The sequence below is a fragment of the Solea solea genome, chromosome 3 (genome assembly GCF_958295425.1).
Source record: "Solea solea chromosome 3, fSolSol10.1, whole genome shotgun sequence".
Lineage (NCBI taxonomy): Eukaryota > Metazoa > Chordata > Actinopteri > Pleuronectiformes > Soleidae > Solea > Solea solea.
In genome coordinates, this window is record NC_081136.1 from 7,947,350 (window position 1) to 7,974,030 (window position 26,681).

A 26,681-nucleotide genomic window follows, 5' to 3' on the forward strand; every position below is an offset into this window, starting at 1 on the left:
AATTCTGAATCCCAACACACACATTTATGCTAATATGGCACAACAGTACAATCATTTTAGCTTAAATTCGTCTTAATTATGTTCAAAAGTCTCCATTCACATGACCTGTATGTTTCCAATTCATCACAACAATTTAGAAAACTCACATGGAACCAGAAAAGATATTCAAAAAGTCAAAAAATGTGGTGGAAATTGCCATTCTCAACCGCTGCGTTAACCACCGCCGCCACGAGGGGGCACTGCTGCACGGAGTGGACCGGATGACGGTTGTGCGGAAACTTCCCGTCATCTAATCAAAACAAGTGTGCGTGTTTGTGTTTGTGTGGAACTGTTAGTCCATAAAACAGTGTGAAGGTTTGACAACACGTTTGTGGAAACGTAAAATAAAAAAAACAATATATGTGTTTAAAACGAGCAGCAGCGAGAGCAGCGGTTTAAAGCGACAGCAGGTTAAACTGTGGTTAAACTGCTGTTCAACTGCGGTCACACTGCTGTCACCGACTCAACAGAGAAGAAACACCTCATTTAGGGTAAGAGACTTTTGTTTTGCTTTGATTTGTTCTTTCTTTCTTTCTTTAGTTATTTTACTGTGTTTCCTTACTTTGCACGCCAATTTAAATGTATTTTTGTCAAAATATCAAACTTTATTGACAGCAAAATGTTTTTAATAATACAATAATGAATAATAAGATAAGTGAGGCTGCACAATTCATCCCAACATTTCGTTTTTTGGCATTTTTTTTTAGATAAAAGAAAATCCTAAAATAGTTAATTTGCAATAATGAGTTTTACTAATTATAAGTCGCATATAGACCAGAGATTTTAAACTCACTGCCTGTGGACCACATGTGGCCCCCCAAACAATTTCCTGCAGCCCACCACTAAATACCATATTAAAATTTCTGTATGTTTTAAAAAAATGTTTTTTTTAATATATTCATAAATACGTTTATATTGTGAACTATGCTTTTATAAATATTATTATTTCAATGTCTTTTTCTCAAAAATGTTGAGTTTTTTTCTTGGGATGCACGATATTGGAATTTTTGCCAATATGTCGGGGCTGCTTGGGCCGATAAACAATACCTATATATATGTATGTATATATATATATGTACTCTTTGCACTTGGTTCCAAAATCTGGGCTGCAGCCTGCACATTGATGACGCAATTGGCGTCATGTGCACTGTGCACATTGGGTCCGTGTGCGCTGTACGTGGAAGTATATCAGGGCCTTTAACCTGTTTTAAACTGGCCACTCTTTGTTGCAAGCCCAATTCCTTTCCTCTTTTCCACGGGCTGCCCTATATGTACTCACAGTAATATGATCACTATATATACTTTTGAGAGTCTGTTGTAGTTAAATGACTCAGTGCTGATGGAGTAGGTTTTTAATGTCACACTCTCTTTGTGCTAAATAGCACATGGATTTATTTCTGATCAAACACTGATTTACTCTTAAAAAAGCAAAGGTCACTCCAATAATTCACCTCCACACCCTTCACCTGAAAGTTATGGAATCTTAGAAATTCTCAAATATATCCATCACAAATTCAACCACAAAAATAATCCCATTTTTTTTTTCTTTTATTCAGTTTCACATTGACTTATGAAGTCTTGTTTTTCCATTTCACCTCCACTGCTGAATGTAGCACACTTAAACTGAAACACACTATTTTCTGCTTCAATCCGAGGCTTATTCTTTTTTTTTTTTTATCTCCAGTAAAGAACAAGAATAAAAATCCAGGTAACTCCCAGATGAACCCAAACTCCACATAAATGTAGATCAAATCAGAAAAGGCCAATGTTAAATATAAACCCATATTAAAAAATGGTCTAATTTAGCCTCTTAAAGGCTCTTGAGCATGAACTTCTCTCTCTGCTGTGAAAATGGCAAAGTTAATCATTTGCGTCATACTTTTGGGCAAAATCACTGATTGTGTGGGTTATATGAGCCATTTGAGCAAATACATGAAAAGCAGTAATTTTCTGTGTCTTATTTATTTGCTTTTCCTTTTTACTACTGCCAATTTTCCCGGTCTGTTTGTGTAAAGTTAGTCAAAAACTACTGCACTGTTTCCATCAACGGGGACATGACCATAGGAAGTGTTTAGGTATAGATTAGGAAGATTTTTACCTAATTTCTCAATAAATAATACAGTGTGTACATGTGTAGCCTGCCAGTATCTGGTACCAGTGATCAGTCGCTGTTGTGTTCTTCAGGAGTAAATGTTATTGTTTGTATGCAGGCAGATTATGTGATGAAGCAGAATGTTGATGATAGAGTATTTTAACATTTAACCGGTCTTGTATAAAGCACCTTAAAGGGATACTTGAGTAAAAGTACAAGTATCTAACCAGAAAATGACTTAATGGTAGAAGTTGAAGACACTTTATAATATTACTTAAGTAAAAGTCTTAGTTTTAGAAGTAAGGATTGAGCCATGGTAGCTCAGTGGTAGGGCGAGTTGTCTTTCAACTGGAAGGTTGTGGGTTCAATTTCTGGTCGTACTAGTCTATCCTTGAGTAAGGCACGTAACCCAATTTTGAAGTGTGTGAATGACTGAATGACAAAACTGTTGTGTAAAGCAGTTCATCAAGACTAGAAAAGTGCTATATAAATACAGACCATAACCAATTGAAGTGCAGATATGTGAAATTCGTACAACACTGCATTTAACATGGCTGTAAAGCGGCATGAAAGAAACTATTATCTCAGGAACTTTCTCCTAGATTCTTTGGATATACCATGTTCCTATAGCCATATATTATAATTAGGGGTGTGGCAGGAAAAAGATCTATACAACATACAGTAATATTGCGATATTTTGTGTGGCAACAATGTACTGATCCTCCCTCTGCTCTCTGTCATGTGTGGACTTGGCTTTAGTGCTTTAATTTTGGAATACATAGCAGTAATGAATACACAATATCAATTAGTGATGTGACAGTACACAATATTATCACTTATCAGGATAAAAAACACATTAACTGTGATGGAAAACTTACAATAATATCATATTGTAGCATAAGTATCGTTACAATACCGTATTATGAAGCCTCTGGTGATCACCTGTTTAAATGCTGCCAGACTAGATATTTTGATCTCGTCCATATATGCTTTTTTTTTTTTACGTTGTTTACATCTCTTTTAATCACTTAATCATTCTGTCATCCATCCATCCAGTCTTTCTCAATTAGTTTAGGATTTTGTACTACTTTTTAAAAATATGTTTCCCTTTTATTTTCTTACATTTCATTTCTCTGTGCAATGTCTCGTCATCACGATGACAGTAAAGATTTATGAATTTGATTCCTATATCATTAATGATGACAGACTGGCCCTAATGTTGTCATTAAATCTCTCCCTCCCTCTCTGATCTCTGCCAGTCATATAGATTTTACTATAATGCCTTAAACATATTGAATGCTTTTTATTTATTCATTTATCTTTGCTGTTTTAAGTGACATCTATTGCACTTCTCTCCGTCTCAGGAGAGCGATCTCTCACTTTTTATGAGGTTTTTCTGCATTTATTTTACAAATGTGTGTGCCACTAAACGTTACTGTTTAAGTGAAACCTGGAATTTGAAAAGCGATACAGGTATGACCTTGGTGGCTACTCTATGTGATCATTCTTTTGAAAACGAGCAGCAGCAATAGTGTGTGCATGTGTGTGTGTGTGTGCTAAACTGCACTATTTCTATAAGAAGAATCTCATCTGTGATGTGTCTCCTATTTCCAGCCTCTGTATGAGGAAAATGTCAGAACCTCAGGCTTTAAATCTGTAAAGTGCCAATCTGATGGTGGGTCTGTGCTCACGCGGCCAAATTACACAAAGTCCTTTACAGACAAAGAGAAAGAGCAGCAGGGGAAAAAAAGCGCCAGTGGCTTAATAAAACAGGCTTACAGGACAAAAATGTCTCACGAGCTGCAATAAAGGAAACCCAGGTCATCATGCAGAAGTATAATGAAGCTATTGTTTTCACTTATACTGAGCCAAAACCCTGGGAAAATCAAATGTAGTCATTTTAATCTTGAATACCACAATCCAGTGAAAAACAAGACATGCATTTTTCAGGCTGAGGACACACAGATGTAGCCACCAGAGGGCAATGTGTAAGTGCACAGCCGTCTCCTGTGGGCAGCAACTGCAGCACATCATCACAGGCGACTCTGTGGTCTAATCTATGCTGTTTATCACTGTAGTCTGCCATTTTGCCTCCACACTTTTCCCCCCTCCTCGCAGCAACAGTGCGTCGTGCGTCAACAGTTGTATACGGGGTGAGAGGCTGAGCGCGTGTTTCCTCCGCCTCGCTCACCTGGCGCCGCGTTGACGAGAAGCTGTCAGGGAAGCTTCGCGTGGCGCGGCCCGCCTAATGATGTTTTTAGGGAGAGTGGGTTTTCCCACCGCACAGAGCTGCACATCTAACCGAGGAGGACTGATTGACAGGTGGAGATCATGGAAATTACAGACAAAGAGTCTTTATGGAAATATGTGCTGAATTAAAATATCTTAACTGAGTATCAAGATGAGAAGAGAGGCAGGGAATCATGGCAACTATTTTCACTTTAGTTGTGAGCTTTGTAAACACACATGTAAGGCTGTAATCTTCTTCAGTCTCGGCATAACCAAGGTTCAAATTGTGATTTGATTTTCCACACAACTATTTCAGTTAAGAACCAATTATGTTCTGTTATGTTAGGGATTGAAAGCAAGATGGAGCATACCATCAAAAAAGAACTATGATGCTAGGAAGAGAACTTAATGATATGAATTTGTTCATGGCATTGAACATAGAAGTAGAGCGAAATAGAAGTATAATGGGACATAAATGGCAGCCTGTGTGTGTTTGCTATTATCAGGTCCTGAGTAGGACACTTAACGTTGGTTAAAACGTCAAAAAATGGCTCACTAGTGCCCCCAAAGGTGAAATCTGGTAGGACAAAGCTCAAACTACATGGACCAAATTTCACGAACTTTGGTGGAAACATTTAACAGTCCAAGACGAACAAAAAGTATATCGCGACCATGGCCTCAACTCAACAGGTAGTCGTCCATTTTGAATTTTTGACGTCCATCTTGGCAATGTGTACGTTCCGTAAATGAACGAACTCTGAGCACGTTAATCGTTCTGACATAAAAAAAAAAGTGTCAATTTGAACTAGACCCATCAAAGATTAAGAGTTATCAAAAGGTTTCGCAGATTCAAAAAGGGAGTGGCCGCGGCCACACAATTTTTGGTGAATTTCGACCATTCGCCACGAAACAGGAAGTGCCCTGTAACTTCGCCATACATTGACCGATGGGCTCGAAACGTCATAGAAGACATCAGCTCAATATAGTGCATGTTTTACATGTTCATAATTAACATAGACGATCATAGAAAATAGAACAATAAAATATCTGATCTTGGATCTTTAATCAAACAGCTTATTGTTGTAATTATCAGTATTGACTTGTATTAAACATTTTTATCATCATAATAACTTTTTTGGTCATATCGCCCAGGCCTACACATGTTTTAGAAAAGCTTGCTATGAGTATTTGATGCAGTCGCCAGCAACACAATGGACAACAAAGCAGCTGGGTTTTTTTTCTGCTTAGTTTGTGGTTGTTTGTCTCAACCAAAGTCAAGCTTTGTATGAGTATAGACTGTGGACGTTGAAGAAACACCGGTCCCAAGGGAGTGACGCTTTTCTGTCGCCCACTCAGCTGACTTTCGTGTGTCTAGCTCCACCCGTACCATTACTCTGATACCCCGAGGGAAAAGTACCAAAAAATGGAATGGATGGGGCCGGTTATTTAGGTGCTTTTCCTAATGGAAACGCAAACATACCGCGCCAAACCGCTCCGAACCGCAATGGAAACACGCCAATAGGTCTCAATTGCTTCACCTGCCCACTGTTCTCGGTTGTGTTTTTATAAATGTATAATCTGTCCTCAGTTCGAGAGTAACCCTCTTACAGACAGTAGCAAGTCTGTGATACAGCACTGTGAAATACAAGCCAGCGCCGCACAAACAATTACATAACGAAACTCTGCCACAAAACCTGCTTGTTTGGCGGCACCCGATAACAGAGCCCTGAGCAAATGTGCCTGCATGCATGAAAGACTTGAGAGAGAGAGAGAGAGAGAAATGGAGAGAAGTGTTTGCAGGGTAAATATTGCGGTTGGCCTTCGTGCATGTGTAAAGAACAATTACATGCTTCATTGTTGTAACAAAAGGGGCCAAAGCAGCAGCTAGATGCTGCTAATTTAGCTTGGTGAGTCTCTAACAGTAGGTGGATAAATAAAGCTTATTGTGCTTATTGTATACTGTATATCAGCTGCTGCACTCTGTGCACAAGCCATGTGGAGCTCCAGTAACAGTGGACAGTGAGGAGGTAATTACTCTATAGTGGATCCACTGCTGGTAATCAAATTTTTAGGGTAATTTACCAATGGACATGATCTTATAATGTGTTCCAGTACAAATACAGAAACTGCAGCAGCCGTATTATCTATCCATCTACGTTATCTCTGCTGTAACTGATGACAATGTGAGACTGACTATAAATCAAGCTGCTACGTCTTGCCGTCTCGCTAAGCTATGGATTTTTCCCCCCGCGCAATTTTTCTCACGACAATCTTTTATGCATTTAGACAGATTCACCTGTGTCCGACGAGAATGATGAAGTGGTTAATGCACTCGGAGAGAAAAACCACGGCCTCAGTTTAAGCTCACGGTCTAAAGCACACGGCGCAGGGCAGCACATTTAATCCACTTTTGTTATTTTATTTTTCCTGACAGATAATGTGATTGCAGGAGCATCAGCACATGTTAGTACCGCGAACTGTATTAAATTGGTAGCGGTTCCTCACAGGGTGTAAAAAAAAAAAAAAAAAAATCAATTTACGTGATACAGTATCGATTCTTCTGTCAAAGCGCTGTATTGATATTGGAAATATTCTTGACACACATTGGCAATTATGTACCAACAACACATGCAGGGTTTTCATTTTTTGGCAGGTTTAATAAAGTGGGTTTAGTTTGTAACACAAATTCAAGTTTTTTTGTTTTGTTTTGTGGCATTACCTCATTGTTAACAGGATTGCGGGGGTATATTTTTCTGAATTCTTCAAGTTGATTGTTTTTCCATTGATATGTGTATTATTGATAGATGTGACCATTTTGATTTAGTAACATTTTTCACCCTTGCGTGGTGGCGCTGCACTCAGATCATTTTGATCTTACGTTACCTCGAGCTGGACAGTGTTGTTTGTCGTGTGGAGCCCGTGTTGACGGACACACAGGTGCCTGTGCTTAGGAGAGTGATGTGATGTGTGTGAAAGAGACATACATGCTAATTTTTTGTAGTGCCACCTATAAATATGGCTCCCCCAAATGTCACGATGTAATTCAAACACTGAGTGTCCCGACCGTAATACTGTTTATCGTATAGTCAGATTCTTGTTGGTCAGTACTTAAGTATGAAAAAGTGTTTTGGGAATCTTTTCTTGCACCTAACTGGTACGAGAATGGCTTGTAAGAGACATGGCTTTCTTTGGATGTTCACAAGATTCTCTCACAGTGCCTTTGCACATTCATGAAGCATACATTATGAGCATGGTATTTTTTATTTTTTTTTTTTTTTTTTTATTTTAGATACTTTATTAATCCCCTTAGGGAAATTACTCTCAGTCTCAGACTGACTGATATTCTCTGCATTTGACCCATCCTAGAATTAGGAGCAGTGGGCTGCTGCAATGAGTAGCGCCCGGGGAGCATTGGGAGTTGGGTACCTTGCTCAGGGGTACCCCAGCCCTGGCTAAAAAACAAATTTTCAAGGACTCAAGGTCTCCACCATGCTTTAAAAACTGTTGCAGTCATCCACTTGGAGATGCTACGTGCAAGAAATCCGAAATGTCCAAACAGATCTCTTACGTCAAGAGACTTTCTTGGTTGAATATGTCTCAATGGTGTGGGTGTGGTGTTGTTGATTTTTGTATGATAATTATCTGTGATGAAATTAACGAGAAGAACAGACCGAGAGGGCTGAGTAAAAATATAGAGATATCCCCACCGCCAGTGGGGCTGCACTGATGCAGAGGGCTGATTCTGCGGTTCATTCTTTCTCCCGGAGGTTCGGTCCCAGAGGATTTGAGAGTCCATGTCCTGATTCATCACCAGCAGTGGTGCAATTGAACATTTTAAGAGGAAGCGGGATACAGAGTACAGCATAAGCCCTTAATAAATGGTGTTCTTAAGAGCCATTCATTGCCTGTCCTGAGCACATGGAAATGATGACGGATCAGTTTTCTTTGCTGTGCCTCATTTCTTATCCAAATGAAATCCGGGAAGCCCATTCATCCCACTTTCGAGATAATAAATTGGTGAAAGTGTTAGCTATATAGAGACCTCATGAGTTGACCCACCTCTGTGCTTACTGCACGGTGGGGTCCTTTAACTTCCCTCTCCACTTCCTCGTTGTCATTGTCGCTCTCTTTCTTTGTGTTCACTTTTTTTATTTATTTATTCATTTTTACATCCATTGAGAAACGTTAACAATGAAATGGCTCAGTCCATTTTTTCCGTCAACCGCATATTAAGGCGCACACAAAAATAAAATAAATATCACATAGGACACTATACTTCTATTACAACTTTTGGTAGGTTTTAATATACACTCGTAAAGAGAGCATTGTAGCAAATGTTATAGGACCAGTGTGAAGGATTCAGTGACATCTAATGGTGAGGTTGCATATTGCAGCAGGTATAAAACTGAAACTTTGATGGCAATGGCAAAAAAAGTAAACCATGAAGGGATGGGAATCGGTCATTGGATCGAATGTCAGACAGATAAAAATTTAAAATCTGATACAATCCACAAATATGATATGTCACATTCTTCATTATGCACAGACTATAAAATGAAAATAGAAATCAGCAAAAGCACTTTAGTTGAGTCATTTCTTAGCTGTTTAGTTCTTCTCTTTGGGAGAACAATATTTGTTACACAGTTGGACAATTATGTCTTTGAAAGGACTCGGCACAAATGTGTTGTTAACAACTTCCCCAACAAACCAAAACGTCTCTTTTTTAAACCTAATCTTACCTGCAAAAACAAAACAAAATAATTGGCAAAAAACTTAAACCTAAGCTCCTAATTGAAAACAGTGGAAAAGAAAGGTGAAACAAAATGGTTTATCTCTCCTACTACTGCTACTTCTGAAGCTGTTATTTAGCTTAAATGAACAAAAACTCTCAAAAGCAAATCATCTACTTACTGCAGCTTTGAAAATTATCTCAAATACCATACCCATACAGGAGGAGGAGAGAAACTGGAAATAATAGCGCTAAACGAACCCAAAACATGTGACTAGGGTCACATAAAAGTGGTATCGTCCAATTCTTTCTACCTAGAGCCAGTGTTTGATTTGTCCACTCTGGGCTACTGTACAAACATGGCGCTACAACACTGGTGAACTCACTCCCCGTGTAATATGAAGGGCTAACGAAAACAAAACAGTTCAATTCTTAGGTGATAACAAATTTATGAGTTAATTATAATCATTGTGCTCAGCCCCCGTTGATAGATCTCCCTAAATCCTACACTCCGGACTTTGTAATTAATTTAATTCATCTCGTACAAGAAGCCGTGACTTCCAATTTAATTGCTCATCATGGTTCTCTCGACTTCAAAGGAGCACACAGACAACAACTGCCTCCAAATGAAGATAATTTGTTTACTATTATCTACTAAAGCCTGGTAAACATGACTGATAACGATGCAAAGGCATAGTGGAACAAATGAGCTTGACTAATAGAGATGGAATCATAGGTTTAGGATATGTACAGTATATATATGTATGTATATATATATTTATATGTATATACATATATATATATATATATATATATATATTGTATGGTAGAATTATGATGCAAACAGATGCTGAAATGTCTGTGATGTAATCTAATGAAGTGAAATCGCAACATCAACCCAGTCATTTCTCGAAGGAAAATGGAAATAATTAGCCGAGTCTGTTCGGATTAGTGCTGTTGTGCTGAGCTGATATAACATACGAGTGTTAACAAATATGATTTGTTTTATGTCAAGACAATTCGCTCAGTGTCAGCTGGATTGGCTTCGCCCTCCAACTAGACTTTAAAGCCATTAAAACAGCCATTTTCAATGTTGATTTCAAATCATTTTCACCTTAGTGGCGTTAAGCAATGGAGTTTAGCTTTTTTTATATATTCAGAATTGGAGCATGGTCTAATTTGGAATCCCTTTGAGGAGAAGAGATATATGAAATATTAATCACAGTAGCAGTGTTGCTTCTACTATTATAGCTTGTGTCACTTCATCCTGTGTCACTGCTGGATGTGGCAAAGCTGCTACAAAGACCTGTAAACTGCATTCGGGGCCCGTGTTCTTATGTAAAAAATACAGTGACTTACAGTGAATAATCTGTAATTTAAACTATAATGTTAATATAGTGATTATATTAAATTATAATTTACAAAAGAGGCAAATCAGTACAGATTTTAACAAATCAACTGTTCCTGTTATTGGTGGCAGAAATGGAGTGAGTGAGATTAATCGCACTTTAATGTACTATTCTGTGAGTATTTGTTTGGAAAATGTGGGAAAATCTTGAAAAATGTTGATCAGTGTTTATCAAACCTGAAAGTGATGATGTTCTCAAATGTGTTGTTACAAACCCAAATTGATTCAGTTTTAATTATTTCTTTATAACGTGGAGTAAAGAAACAATACCAAACATTTAAAAAGCGGAAAGATCCGAAAACATGTTTTAATTATTAAAGAAAACACCCTGAAACTGATTAACTAGTAAAAAACTCTGGTTCTGATTTTACCTAGTTTTTCTCCCCTGCGGCTCCCCAGCTTCAAACAATCACAGAGGGAGACTGAAACACAGGCATTTTTTTTTAAGTCCTTTGGTATCATATGCGTAGAGGCTAAAATTGTGACTGTGATAAAAGTATGGTTCATTTTTATAACCATTTGGCAATGGTTTGGGATGCAACAGATCATTTGATTATGTTTAAAAGTCACAAACTGCACCTTTAAATGATTCGTCCACTGAATATCATTATTCGACCGTCTGCCAATTATAATGAATCTGCAGCACACATCATCATCATGTGAAGTAGTTCAGAATGAAACACTTAAGTTGTAAAATGTTATCACCTTGACCTCCGTGCACTCACAGATGCTCTTTGAAATCCTTAAAGCTCAAGTCACAACACATTTTCCTCTCGTGGAGTCAAATTTTTTCTCATAATAACCTTGAAATTTGGTATAAATGCTCTACATTTGAGGAGAAATTTAAGGAGAGTAGCAGGAATTTAGTGGGTGTTTGTTTCGGCGTGATATTTGCCAGTGACCCCCGATGAAAACACTTACAGAATCTGCATTAATTACACCCTGAAGAGTAGTTGTCGGCGTTGTTATTTTTAACAACATTTACTATTTCAGTGCCACGCTTTTGTAGCCGCTGTCGCTGCCAGCTGCTCTACCTCTAAATAATGAGGCACGTGCCACTATTTGTTGTTTGCAATTACGGTGATTGTAAAGTGACACCGGCAGACTGGTGATATTACTCTCATTAGACAATTGATCACTAATAAAAGTCACGCCACTGTGTGAAAGATATTATAAGCATCCGATAAATGGTGAACAGTGATTGAAAAGCAAAAAAAAAGAGTCATTCTGAGTAATGACTGTAATTACATCTGTGTTGTTAATAGCTCAAAAAAAGGTATAGTCCGTCATGGCGGCGACAGCAGCTTTGCAGCAGGTGGAAGTTGTCAATTGTGTGTCTTTGAGTGAGTCACAATTACACTGATGAAGTTGAGACAGTGTATATATACATACTTCTTTTCATATTTTCTACCATGTGAGATCTTGTGTGCTTACGCGCGATAGCGGTGATCAAATGTGGGAGTAAATGAGATCCCCGGAGACTCGATTGTGCAAGATTATGTGTGATGTTACCACCATGCTCATTTCCATACGTGACAGACAGGTGGAAAATGAAAGACAACAGGCTTTTTCATTTCTGACGTTGTTTAGTGGTGGTGGTGGTGGTGGCGGGGGGGAGAAGTTCAGTGTTAAACGCTCACACCGAGCCGATTAAGTCGATCTCGGTTGGACCCGCAGCGTCTTTCGTGTAAACCAACAATGCAGTCGGACCGAATGTCAGCTGCCGTTAGAAGAGCTTGTGCCGGAGGCTCCGACTTCATCCTGGGAATGGATTATTTTCAGAATACTTAATGAGTTGTTGCCGTCTTCATATCTGGTGAAACACAGGATGTGAACATAATGATGGTTTATTAGCTGTGACGCCGAAGACATGTTGGAGGTTGAATCTGCACCGTGACAGATAGTAGGTGGTTGGTTAGAGGCATTTTCTGACAATTTATTGAACAATTTGACAAAAGTGACAATGAAACGTTAAATATCAAAAGATATCAAAGATCAGGGGCCACACAGTTGGTGTAGTGGTGAGCACTCTTTTGCTCCTTGTTCTCCCCGTGCGTGATTATGACAGTCAACGTCATATTCAGTCCACATGGATATACGTTGTAATACACCCACGCTGAGAAAAAACAGCAGCTGTGATATTCCTAATTTTTCAGGTGTAATTTAATATGGCACACCAAATTATACCACTATCCCATTCACGTCCCATTCAGATTTTGAATTTCACCATTCCCTTCTGCTGCTCGTGTCTCTGATGCATTTTCATTTCATTCACTCGTGCTCTTTTATGGAGAACATCTAGAAATAATATGCTCAAGTTTAGTAGCTGAAGCCATTACGTTTTCCTGACGGTGTGTGTTTAAGACACACAAACACACACACACGCGGCTCACGACTGCGGTATCAAATACATGCAAGGTGAAAGGAAACTCCATGGCCTCACTGACCCCTAAAGTTATGCTCAAAGGGTTTGTATTGTTTACAGTCGATAACTGCGCATAGAATCAAATCCCCTGCAGGATAAAGTGGTGACGCCACAAACAATGTAGATGATTTTCAGCCTTTTATACACAGAGTTTTGTACATCACAATATTACAAATGCTGTGTGGAAATTTCCACTTTTTGCTCCTCTCGCTCTCTTTTCACAGACACTAAAAGGAAAAACAACTTGCATAAGCCTACATTAGTCTCACACATGTCCGCCCCTCCAGCCCTCTCTCCTGGGTATGTGTGTGTGTTTTCAATCTGAAGGGAACAGTGAAAGAGCCTGGAGCGAGCAAAAGGAAATAAAGGACCACAGTGAGTTTATACAGGTTTGTGTTTGGAGACTGTAAAAGAAGATGGAGGCAGACGAAATGTTTCAGACAGAAAAATAATTAAAACAACACTGGATACACAAACCGTGGCTGGTGGGACAAACAAACACTGCTTTTCCTGCAAAATACAACTAAACCATTGTCACTAACAGAACCTCAAATTGGTTTCTCCATTTGAAATGCTATCTCCTTAATCGTTGGAGGGATTTTGTTTTAGAGTAATCAAAACAAGCTTTTTTGATTTTTCAGCTTCTTACATGTGACTTTTTTCTGGTTTCTTTATTAACACTGAATTATTTTGTGGATGGAACAAGACATTTTAGAATGCGATGGGAAACACCAACAGTTTATTGACCAAACAACTAATCGATCAATGGAGAAAATAATCAGATTAAGCAATTGTGAAAATAATGGTTAGTCTCGAGATTAATTTGTTGAGATTGAATATGTTGGAATATCATGTCGAGATGTAAATCGACATGTTGAGATTAAATTCAAAACTTCTAGAATGAATTTGGAATATCGTGTCGAGATTAAACTTGACATTTCAAGAATAAAGTTGGAATGCCATGTTGAGATTTAAATTGACATGTCGAGATTAAACTAGGAATTTCGGGAGTAAAGTTGGAATATCATGTCGAGATTTAAATTGACATGTCGAAATTAAACTCAAATTTTTGAGAATAAAGTTGGAATATCATGACGAGATTTAAGTCAACATGTCAACTTTAATCTCGACATTTCGTCTGAACACGTCCCTCAGAAAGAGCGACCGCTCCACTGAATATGGACAGTCGGTTGCGTCACTAAAGAGAGAGACTTTACGTTTTTGATATTTTACCGAAAAAGGAGTTGAGTGACATGTCGAGATTAAACTCGGAATTGTGAGAGTGAGAGCATGTGTGTTTTTGTCCAACAATCTGAGACTAAATTATGTTGATGTCAATGTCAAATCTGTGGTGGAGACAAAGAACTAAAGGCAGCTGTTCTAATCACATGTTTAATTAATCATTACGACAACATGCAGTTTGTTATCTAGGCGGTAGTTTGTCACGGTGACAGACAGGTTCTCCGTCTCTGTGTGTTAGCAGAGTGTGCTATTTTTATTTTATTTTTCTGACCTGTTGTCACGATCCTGAATCACAAAACAGGCGCTTAATTATTTTTCAAATGTCAACTTCATTTGCAGCCAGAATCTGGGAGTGGAGCTCATTGTTACATAGGTCTTACATTGACACCTATGCTGGTGCGTGGCTACAAAAATTCAAATTACAAGGCTTTGTGCATGATGCAAATGATGCTGTTATGCAGTTTCTGGCACCCATGCACCAGAGGGCGCTGTAATGACCAAAAACCAGACAATACAGGCAGTTATGGCTGCTGCTGATGCCACTCTTAAGAAATTAGCATGTATATGATGATATTTTTTGGCTGATGTCTTTAGTCGATTGTTTTTTAATGTCTTAACCAAAAAGTTAAAACAGTTTAATAATAACAAATGGCACCCAAAATTGCTTAACTTATAAATAAACATTTACTGAACAACACTTTCAGTCGGTTCCTCCAATCTGCATTTTGTGCCTGCACCGCAGTACACTTAAATAAAAAGAATATATCTACAAAATATGAAATTCATGAGACAGTCCAAAAACTCGGCAACATGTATTATTGTTCTGAGAACAAAAATATAAGATTCGGGCAATGCTCATTATTAAAGTTGTTCACTTGGTCCTGTTACACTTCTGAAATACACTACATGACGTACTTTATATTTTACATTGTGTCATATTTAGTGTATTTTGAGTGGCGAGATTAACAACTGTTGCCTATTTGTGTATCAAATCTTTGTTTGGATCCAAATGTTTTACCTTTTTGATGTTTTTGATTTGCATTTGGTTTGCATTGGACACAGCTGTTCATTTTTTCTGCTTTCTCAAAATAAAAATTGATTTGTTTGACACGGTAATTATGTAGATTTATACCAGCGGGCCACACACGGCCCATGCAATCAATTTCATGCGGCCCGCCACTTAATATCAAGTTATAATGAGTTTTTTTCTGCATCCTTTTTTTTTTATTAATATTTAGTTTGCATCATAAATACATTTATATTGTGAACTATTTTGTCGTTCCATATGAAAACAAACTCTTTTATTTTGAAAATTAATTTTTTAATTGATTTTTTGTCACTTGACCGGCCCCCTGCTGACCGAACTGGATCTACAATAACCTACATTTTTCATCTGTGTAGTGCAGTCAGTCAGACAGCTTAGCAGGACAATGCTAAACGCTAAATCCCCACCCAAAAAGATACCCACTTGTCACACTCATTAGCCTATAGAGGGAGCACAGGCTGGTAAACGGGTGTGGTCCTGGTTGTGTGACAGAGCTGAAGGAGGCTACGGAGGTGGTGAGGTCAGCCGTGTGCAGCTCTAGAGCGGTGGCATTTTAATTAGAGCGATCTATAACGGAGCCCTATCAGGGGTAACCCTTAACGAGCACTTAGTTATTCTATATGTCCTTAATTTGTTCCACATAACTGAGGCCATGTATAATCTCAAACTGTGAGTGATTATCTAAAGATGGGCGCCGGGTGTGTTGGCGAGAAAAAGATGATTAGATTGGTTGAAGTGTGTGTGTGTGTGTGTGTACTTGTATTTGTTACCTCCTTGTTGGACTTTCGGAAACCTGGTCCTAATGAGGCTGAAATTAATTTTGGAAGAACTAGTTAGGTTTAGGTTCGAGTTAGACATTAACTGGTTTGAGGTTAGGGTTAACACTTTGTTTATGCTGTCAAAATGGATGACGTCAGTGCAGTGTCCTAAAAAAGAGCAGCTAAGCAAACCTGTGTGTGTCTGTCTGTGTGTGTGTAAACAATGCAGTTTTTTGCAAACCTTGACATCGACTTTACATTTCCCAAAAACATGCACACAAGCATAAGGATGATTGTTGCCATGGCAACTGGGCAAAAATAGTTAAGGGATGGCGAAGAGCTGAGAGCCTCAGTGATTTTCTTTTTTTGTTAACTCTCCACATTTTCTGTACCTGATATCTGTTCATCGTTTGTCACTCCGTTTATTTCACTCTCTTGTTCATGGACTTTGCACATGCATGCACCACGTGTGTGCGTGTGTGTGTGTGTGTGTGTGACACAACATAATCTGCTGACAGCCAGATTGATATGTACGTGTGGTGTGTGTGTATGACTTTATTCCAGCTGCGGAGGTTTGGAGCTGCAGCTACCTGTTCATCCATCATCCTGTCCTGCACTCTCTCCCATTTTATGCCGCAGTGACAACACATGCACGCACTCGTATGTGGACTCAAGTCTCACCCGTGTCGGGCTTACTTTACTTCTCCCTAAGATGTCTCTTTCTCTGTGTCCCTTTTCCATCCCTACCGGCTCCACCATCACGTTCCCAGTTGTTTTAATCACCCTCTTCTTCACGTGTCTCGCCCCCCCCCCCCCGTTGCATTCACAGCTCTGCCTGGCTCCCTTCCATTCAGACACTGCTCCTTCTACATATTTGACTTGTAAATTGAGGCTCTATTTGTGTCATGCCCAAGAGGTTCTGTCAATTAGTCTAAACACCGTGACTCATCTTGTGAGCAGAGGGTGAGAGGAAAGAAAGGGAACAGAGAGAGAGAATGATGACTGGGAGAAGGAAAACCAGAGAGAAAGAAGTAGGACACTTTTGCCTCGTGCAGCACCATGGTGGGACCCCCCTGCTGCTTTAACAGATCCTAGATCAGTGTGAGTGTCACCAGACAAAAACACCACTCCAACAGTCTACTGACTGTCTTGGCAGGAAGCACTTAGCTGACGCTCAACCCCGGAGAGCTGCTGAAGCTCAGGGGACGTCTGGGAGTCTGACGCCGACTGTCCGGCATATGTTACACAGGCCTCCTGAGGAGAGAGACTCACACGACGATGTAGCCGTTTACTCACAACACACACACACACACATGCCCTGTTATGAATGAGCGATTATATCACATGTGGTGGAAGGACAAATTTGGAGGAAATTTTATTAGTATTATAACATTATGTTAATTAGGAAACACCAAGGACAAGGTTGGTTGACAAGGAGGCTTGAATTCTGCAACATCCCCCCTCAGACCAGGTCGCTATGTGGGAATATCTAAAAGCAGGGGCCTCAAACTGAAAATTGAGGCCCCTGAGTGAACTTCTAGTCTGGTCAGGAGGGAGAGAAATTAACTGTTCAGTGATACTGATGTTGCAATTGTAATTAAAACACTAGACAAGCTTATATATGACCAAATGTTGAACTTAATACATTTGGGTTCTCCAGTTTCCTACCACAATCCAAAAACATGCAGATTTTGGGATGAGGCAAACTGGATTGATGGAGGATAAAGCGGTAGGAGAAGAATGGATGGATGTTGACAGGCCAGTTTTCATTCTAACTTTAAAATAATTGTAGGGCCACAGGACTTCAAGTTTGAGACCTCTGTCTTAAAGGCTGGTTTATAGTACTGTAGTGCTGATGTGTAAGGTGTGTGCACCAGAAGTGATTGATGGTAATGCAGTTTCAAAGTGATTGAATCTCCTTCCTTCCTTGTGATTTCATTCACGAGGGTTAAATGTGAAACTCCCCCCCCCCCCCAAAAAAAAAGCCCATTCTTCAACCCGGCGAAAAACCTGTAAAGTTAAATACAGACAGAAAGACGACACAATCACAATCCCCTTTTTCTCTGTCTCTCGTTTTGTCGAGTGAAGTCAACACCGCGTCACGTTATCTCACAACATCCCTCCTCTGCCCTAAACTTGGATTGCAAATTCACACACTCGATTAAACACTCAACACACAGAGAGCTGGGAGGGGTGAACTCGCAGCCCATTTGCACATTTACCGTGAAAGGCAAATGGTCTGAAGCTGCATCTTTCTCTGCACCTATATGTGCACAAAAACACAATGCCGGTAATTTGCACAGCAGGAGCTGCTACTGCGCTAAGCAGTGATGTCATGTCTCTTATGATAGTTTAGAAATCTTTCTGAAAGTGGGGGAAACAATGCCACAGTTTTGTTTCTTTAATTTTATACTTCATTCATTTGATGAATGTCGAGCAGAGAAAGAGAGAAATTAAGATTATTTTTTCTGCCCGTGGCAGTGAGGGTAAGTTTAGTCAGGAAATATTTGCGGTGTCTTATCGCAGCGTCATATCATATTTTACAGATTGCACAGTAAGTGGCAAAAGTGGCCACAGCGTGTATCCCACAGTTGGATAGAAGACTGCATGATGAAATAGGAAGGAAACACTACCCAAATTGTAGCTGAGCCATCTTGCTCCCCCCCCCCCCCTTACCTTTGCTAACCTCTGCTCCAGATTCAGACACTAAAACGTTTGATTCGATACGCTCTCACAGCATTTGCGCTTATTCCATCCCTGTGGAGGAAGTTCTGCACAGACATTTGAGTCACTGTTTAGCTTGATTAAAAAATTCAAGGAGCCCTTGAAATCTATTAGTGGTTTGAACAGTTTAAAAAAAATAAAAATGTTTTTTTTTTTGGAGATGACGCATCTGAGAAGGAAGGACGATGGACTCATGGATATTCACTAGGGAGGAAACTCATACCGGAGATTGAGGTTGTTTTCAGCCAAGTGTTATATTTTTAGTCTACTGTGAATTTCTTCAATTGCTTGAAGAAAAGCCAAAAAATAACATTGTTCATCTCTCATTTTCTCTGTGTGTGTCATCCCCTAATTTGGAGATTGGTGGTTCAAACCCTGTCTGCTCCACTACTCGCAAGTGTTCTTGGGCCAGACATTAAGCGCCAAATTGTGCAGTTAGTGTGTAGTCCAGATGTATGAATGATAGAAAAGTACTATATATACACAGTATAAGTGCTGTAGAAACATGTGTGTAAATGAATTTGAAGGCGTAAAGCTCTTTGAGTGGCTGTTAAGAGGAGGAAAGTGCAGACCATTTATTATTTATCTCAGCAATTTCGAACAGCTCTGAAGAGAATATCGAGACTCCAACCGGCCTATGAATTGATGTGATCTATATGAACCAATTAAAGACAATGTTGCTTTGTCTTTAATTGTTTTTTTAATTTATTTAAATGTATATTTTATATTTACATACATTTAATTTAATTAAACGGTGGTCTTTGAAATCCTTGTTGTCCTTTTTTCCGCCCTCAACGATGTCCTCAACTAATGTGATATTTTTCAGTCAGCTCTTTTTTCTTCTTACTGCTGGTTGTACCAGAGGTCTCAAACTGTGGCCCTGTGAGCCATGTGTGGCCCTCCAATCAATTCCATGTGGCCTGCTACTTAATATCAATCATATCAAAACACTTTTATTTTGTCACAAATGTTGCTATACTGATATAATGATGGAATATCTTTATCATTTTAAGCTAAGCAAAATTTGAACTTCAACCTCAATTGGCCCCCAGGTCATTTGAGGTTGTTTGTTTGACGCCTGTTTTATACCATAAATGCTGACTGGCTCAATTGTAGCCATTAAACTACTGACAATTCTGACAGATTATTTAGAATTATGTACTGAAAAAAAACAGTTCTCAGTTCTAGAGCTATGATTAGTGTCTGTTTAGTTGTGATGGAGATGGACTTTCAGAGAGTGTGCATCACGTCCTTGTTTTCAAATCTCACTGAGTTCTGACTCAAAGAATGTGAGGAATTTGATGCAAATTGCATCAGTGAGCAGGGACAGTGAAACAGCTGCAGTAGCTGACAATAGCATGTCTCATTATTCCTACTGCTACAGCTGCTTACTGTGTTGGTGAGTGGGCAAACTCGGCAGCCAAACTACTACAACTAACATTCTGTTGTCTTCCTGTTTTTTTTTTATAGTCCATATTAAAACACAGTCTCCTCAGTACTTTTCCACAAGTTGCAGCTCCAGTACACCGTTCAATTGGTCTACTGTCTTTGTCCCAGTGGGGAATTGATTTATTGAATGAAGTGTGTCCACCTCCGCTCTGCTTGGTGATGATACACCCCCCTTTAAGCTTGTTAGTGTTTGGCAGTTTCTGGTTTAGCTGGCGGCCAGTTGTTGGTGTGTCAAGCACTGTTACCGAGTCTTCCTACCATCCATGAACTTAAAAGTTTTCAATTCTTTAAGTTGTCAGAAATCGGTCTACTGACGAGTGGCCTTTCTGCCTTTTTCTATTATTATTTCCAAGTATTAGCTAGGGTGGGAGCTGGGGTTCTGGCTAAAGTCCGGATTTAGTTGGACCAGCACAGTAATTTGCATGACTATGCCTTGTCCATCCGTCCATCTCATTCTTGTGGTTTTGGCAAAGAATGTTCACTTAAAGGTAGCGTTGGAGATCCTAGGAAAACTGTTCGAGCAGGCTAGATTTTGAATTTAAATGTCCAAGCCCCTTTCTTCAGACTTCCCTCCCAAAGCTACGTCTCCAGAGCACAGGAACGCGCAACAAACTTTGCGCGTAACTTTTTTTTTTGGTAACTTTTTTTGGATACTTTCTAACGACAACGTGATCTCGAAAAATAACAAATACTGTCAAAAGATCACAAAAACATAAAGTTAACCTACCAGCCCAGTAGAAACAGAGCCACCATGGCATCACTTTGCAGCCCTTTCTGGGCTTTCAGTTGTCGCCCGCCGTTCAAACACAGCACCGATGTTCACTCTGGTCTTGAATCACTCTGCATCAGCCTTTTTCTTGGCAGTAGCTTTCCCCAAAAACATATTTCGTTTGCCACCAACACCTGTTTCTGCCATGACATTGCTGCAACTGTCTTGTTGTATTTCTAGCAAGCTAGCTTAAGCTCTGGCGTTGTCTTCTAAGCATGCGCGATTAGTCGACGAAGAGGGGTACGCCCATAGGGGGGAGGGGGGACAGATTGCGGTTTGATTGATGCATCACGATCTAATCAATTAGTTTGGGCCGTAAAATATGATTGGGTGGTGTTTTTACAGGTCTGTCCGTTCCACAGGTGACTGACATTTTTCATTTTTGTGACAATGCATTAATGAATTGCTTACAATCGGGGGCGTTAAGAGGATTTTAAGCAGTACAGTAAAAATTGCTCCAGAAAATGAGCATTTTCCTGTGCAAAAACAAAACAAAAACATCCTTACTATTCATATTATGTGAGACTGAATCAGAATAGTAAAGGAGAGAGAAAAACTGGGTTCAGGAGATTAAACTTCACCATGTTACTGCCTCAGGGATACATTTAGGAAGGTCTGTCATGTCAGACAGTTTGACGATTTAAAGAAATTGTTTTGAAAACAGTCTCCACTGTGCATGTTTGAGTATTTTAATATTTTTTAATGTCCTGGCATCAATGAAACACATTCTGATTGTTTAGCTGTGTCTCAAGTGTATATAGTGTTAGAACAGCCTGTCATGGTATTGATTTCTTTTATTTCTGCGCGAATTTGTAAAGCCATTAATACCACTGTGATAACCACTGTAATATATGAGTACCAGAGGTGCTATAAAAGTAATAACAATGCTTTAGTTTAGTTTGTTGGGGATGAACGCTGACTGAGTCTGCTCTGCTTTTTTATGGATCCACCTTTTCTTAATCTCCTCCTCTCATTGGGCATTGTTTTTATTAAAATGTTTTATTTACAATATTATAAATGTCACAAGGGTTTTGACGGATTAAATGTCTGACATCTGAGTCTGTGAAGGCTTACTTTTTTTTATTATTGTTATTTTAACTTTAAGGAGCAAACATGTTTGGATTGTTGTCTTAGAATAAGCCTTTAGAAATCTGTGAGGTTTGCTTTTTCACCACGAAAATAGCTTTATCAGTTTTATTCTTTGTGTTCCATGTGATGTAATTGTCCTCCAATTTACATCTGTGGCACCGAACATCCAAACAGTCTCTCATCTAGATGTTTTTAAATGGGCTGAAGCCGAATCAGCTAATGACAGCTAAGATGCAGGAGGCAGCACAAGAGGCAGTGGTGGTAATTAACTTCCTCGCAATTTTGCTACACATTTTGCAGTAAAATTAAAGGTCACTTCATTTTTCCACAGCCCTGCCTTGTCTCTGCAACTAGCCGTGCCCACTCCCACTCAGTCCTTGTCTCTGAAGCCTCAGTCATGCTGTCATTACTTTAAGATATTTAAAAGCATCAATGTGGACATGGGTAATAGTGTTGTTTACTACTTGTTATTGCATAGTCTTGTATGAAGTACCTTAAAGGGATACTTGCGTAAAAGTACCATCTTTACTAACACACATTCAATGGTTCTAGGGTTAGTTTTTGGTTTGGTTGTAACTAACCTTAGGAAAACTTTTTGTTGCAACCATAGGAGAACCTTCAGGGAATGTTCTGGGAACCAAAAATTGTTACCAGAAAATGACTTTGGCAGGAGTTGAAGTCACTTTTTAGAATATTACTTAAGTAAAAATTTTAAAGTATATGACATTTACTGTACTTAAGTATGAAAAGTAATTTTCTGATATAAAATGTACTTAAGTGTTAGAAGTAAAAGTATTTAATAAAAATGAGCAGTTGGGATTGAGCTATGGTAGCTCAGTGGTGGAAGGTTTGGGCTCTGCTAGTCTATCCTTGAGCTGTCCTTGAGCAAGATAGTTAATGGAAAGATGTGTAAAGCAGGTCATCAAGACTAGAAAAGATTTATACTGTATAGTTACAGGCCATTACCAACTCCTCTTCTGATTTTATTTAGTAGTAACAAATAACAAATATTATTAGAGGGAATGTAGTGGAGTAAAAGTTGCTAGATATACAAATAAAGTAAAGTATAGATATGTGAATTCTGTGCTTAAGTACAGTGACACAATAGTTGTACTTCATTACATTAGAACACTGTTATTGCGATAATGGGGGAAACAAAGAAGAAGTAACCTCTTAAAATGTCTAAGAAAGACATTGGAATAACCACAGGAATACTTATATGGCCAATATGTGCCTTTTTTGGTATTGTGTGTACTCCATTTAGGATACACATCATGCATCCTTGTACATTTTCTGTCGGAAAGAGTCAGGCCACAATCCTGTGGGATTTTTAGGTCACGTTCATGATTATCATGACTACTAATTGTGTGCTTTTTATCGCAACACACAGTATAAACATCGTCAACCATTCCATCCCTGTCACAACCACACAATTTAAAGCTACCAGTATTATTGTACATCATTGAGGATCATACAGGAAACACATGTGGGAAATAACTGGTTTTCTTCTTGCGTCCTGTAATGTTCTAAAGACAACAACTAACAGTCAAGCTGTGAATGGAGGCTCGAGAAAGTGTATGATCAGGAAAGGTCAACTTAGGGTTTCAACAAATGGCATCTGTTATTCGTCGTAAACATTAGGTGACATCTAAGGGGGTCATAAACGTTGTTTCTTGTGTCTGTTGTTGTTTTACTTTGATGTTTCTGTATAAGTGGTGAAGCTTTTTGGAGGAAGGGGAGAGACCATTTTAGACCGTCCTTGGTGACAGTGTCTCTCCTCCATGCAGAAATCCATGCATGCAGTAAAGATATGATTTACTCAACACTGATGACTCAAGAATTTCTTTCACACACACCTGACTAACCCTCTCTCTTTCTCTGTGTCACAGAGCTCCATGTGAAGCATGACCTGCACATGCTTTCACTTTGCAGCAGCCTCTAAAGCATCAGACCTGTGTGGTGAGTCATCGCTGTTAATGTTTTGCTAAATTCATGCAACAAATTTTAAAGGATCCAGTGTCATTCCCTGTTAGACTTGTCAGTTTCCCCCAAACGCCACGACTCAATTTCTCACCTCTCGTTCTTTTTCAGGTCCAATGGAAAAACCGGTGGAGTGAAAATGATATGGCTGTGCTCAGTCAGATGTGTGAGTACCGTAAATTCTCAAATTGTGGCCTTCACTTACCTCACCTCCAGAGAGAGCCAGACCATAAAGTACATTTTGATTGCATTTGTGTTAAATGCTTATGTTTGAATTAAGTAAAGGTTTTTCATTTGTCAAGTTCTGACAGTAGATCTTGATGCTAAGATGTATGTGCATGTGACTGAGGCTGCAGTAACTCCACAAGGTCAAATAGAGTTTAGAAAATGTCTTAGTTCCTTTCGAGGGGAATCAGTTTTAAATCTTTAATTGCAAAATAAATTATTTCTACAAGGTTAGAGCCCTTACCTAAGAGTCTAAATGGCTGCATGCTTTTTGAACATTAGTATGTCTTCACACTAGTTCACGCTTGTTAATAATCCACCTCCATACAATGCATAATGGGGTGGAATATCTCTATCAGTCTGTAATTTAGATTTTCCGAGGAAAATACTTTTAAAACCCCTTACAGTTTACATTCCTGACTACACTGTGACATTTTTATTTTCCTTACTACACTGTGACATTTTTATGTTCCTTACTACACTGTGACATTTCTATGTTCCTTGCTATAATGTAACAGTTGTGACACATTTTGGACCCCTTGCTATGGTCATTTTTGTGATATTTTGGACAACATACTATACTATGACTTTTTTGAGTGACTTTGGACGACATGCTATACTATGATCTTTTTGAGTGATTTTTGACAGCATGCTATACTATGATTTTTTTTAGTGATTTTGGACGACATGCTATATATACTATGACGTTTTTGAGTGATCTTGGACGACATGCTATACTATGACTTTTTTGAGTGATTTTGGATGACATACTATGCTATGACTTTTTTGGCCTATTTTGGACGACATGCTATACTATGACTGTTTTGAGTGATTTTGGACGACATGCTATACTATGACTTTTCTGGCCTATTTTGGACAACATGCTATACTATGACTTTTTTGGCCTATTTTGGACAACATGCTATACTATGACTTTTTTGGCCTATTTTGGACGACATACTATACTATGACTTTTCTGAGTGATTTTGGACGACACGCTATAGTATGACTTTTTTGGCCTATTTTGGACGACATACTATACTATGACTTTTTTGAGTGATTTTGGACGACATACTCTACTATGACTTTTTTGGCCTATCTTGGACGACATGCTATACTATGACTTTTTTGAGTGATTTTGGACGACAAACTATACTATGACTTTTTTGAGTGATTTTGGACGACATACTATACTATGACTTTTTTGAGTGATTTTGGACGACATACTATACTATGACTTTTTTGAGTGATTTTGGACGACATACTATACTATGACTTTTTGGCCTATTTTGGACGACATGCTATACTATGACTTTTTTGAGTGATTTTGGACGACATGCTATACTATGACTGTTTTGAGTGATTTTAGACGACATGCTATAGTATGACTTTTTTGAGTGATTTTGGACAACATACTATACTATGACTTTTTTGAGTGATTTTGGACGACATGCTATACTATGACTTTTTTGAGTGATTTTGGACGACATACTATACTATGACTTTTTTGGCCTATTTTGGACGACATGCTATACTATGACTTTTTTGAGTGATTTTGGACGACATGCTACAGTATGACTTTTTTGAGTGATTTTGGACGACATGCTATACTATGACTTTTTTGGCCTATTTTGGACGACATGCTATACTATGACTTTTGAGTGATTTTGGCCGACATACTATACTATGACTTTTTTAGTGATTTTGGACGACATACTATACTATGACTTTTTTGGCCTATTTTGGACGACATGCTATACTATGACTTTTTTGAGTGATTTTGGACGACATACTATACTATGACTTTTTTGGCCTATTTTGGACGACATGCTATACTATGACTTTTTTGAGTGATTTTGGACGACATGCTACAGTATGACTTTTTTGAGTGATTTTGGACGACATGCTACAGTATGACTTTTTTGAGTGATTTTGGACGACATGCTATACTATGACTTTTTTGGCCTATTTTGGACGACATACTATACTATGACTTTTTTGGCCTTTTTTGGACGACATACTATACTATGACTTTTTTGAGTGATTTTGGACGACATACTCTACTATGACTTTTTTGGCCTATCTTGGACGACATGCTATACTATGACTTTTTTGAGTGATTTTGGACGACAAACTATACTATGACTTTTTTGAGTGATTTTGGACGACATGCTATACTATGACTTTTTTGAGTGATTTTGGACGACATACTATACTATGACTTTTTTGAGTGATTTTGGACGACATACTATACTATGACTTTTTTGAGTGATTTTGGACGACATACTATACTATGACTTTTTTGAGTGATTTTGGACGACATACTATACTATGACTTTTTTGGCCTATTTTGGACGACATGCTATACTATGACTTTTTTGAGTGATTTTGGACGACATGCTACAGTATGACTTTTTTGGCCTATTTTGGACGACATGCTTTACTATGACTTTTGAGTGATTTTGGACGACATACTAT

General features: G+C 38.7%; 1 long non-coding RNA gene across 1 annotated transcript in view; it reads left to right on the top strand.

Moving 5' to 3' along the window:
- Positions 1-303: 303 nt before the first annotated feature.
- The window catches only part of LOC131457200 (uncharacterized), a 56,419-nt gene continuing 30,041 nt past the window's right edge, over positions 304-26,681 (top strand). Inside the window, exons 1-3 of the long non-coding RNA XR_009239992.1 lie at positions 304-530; positions 23,888-23,957; positions 24,090-24,144. This is a non-coding gene — a long non-coding RNA (uncharacterized LOC131457200). The remainder of the gene's footprint in view (positions 531-23,887; positions 23,958-24,089; positions 24,145-26,681) is intronic.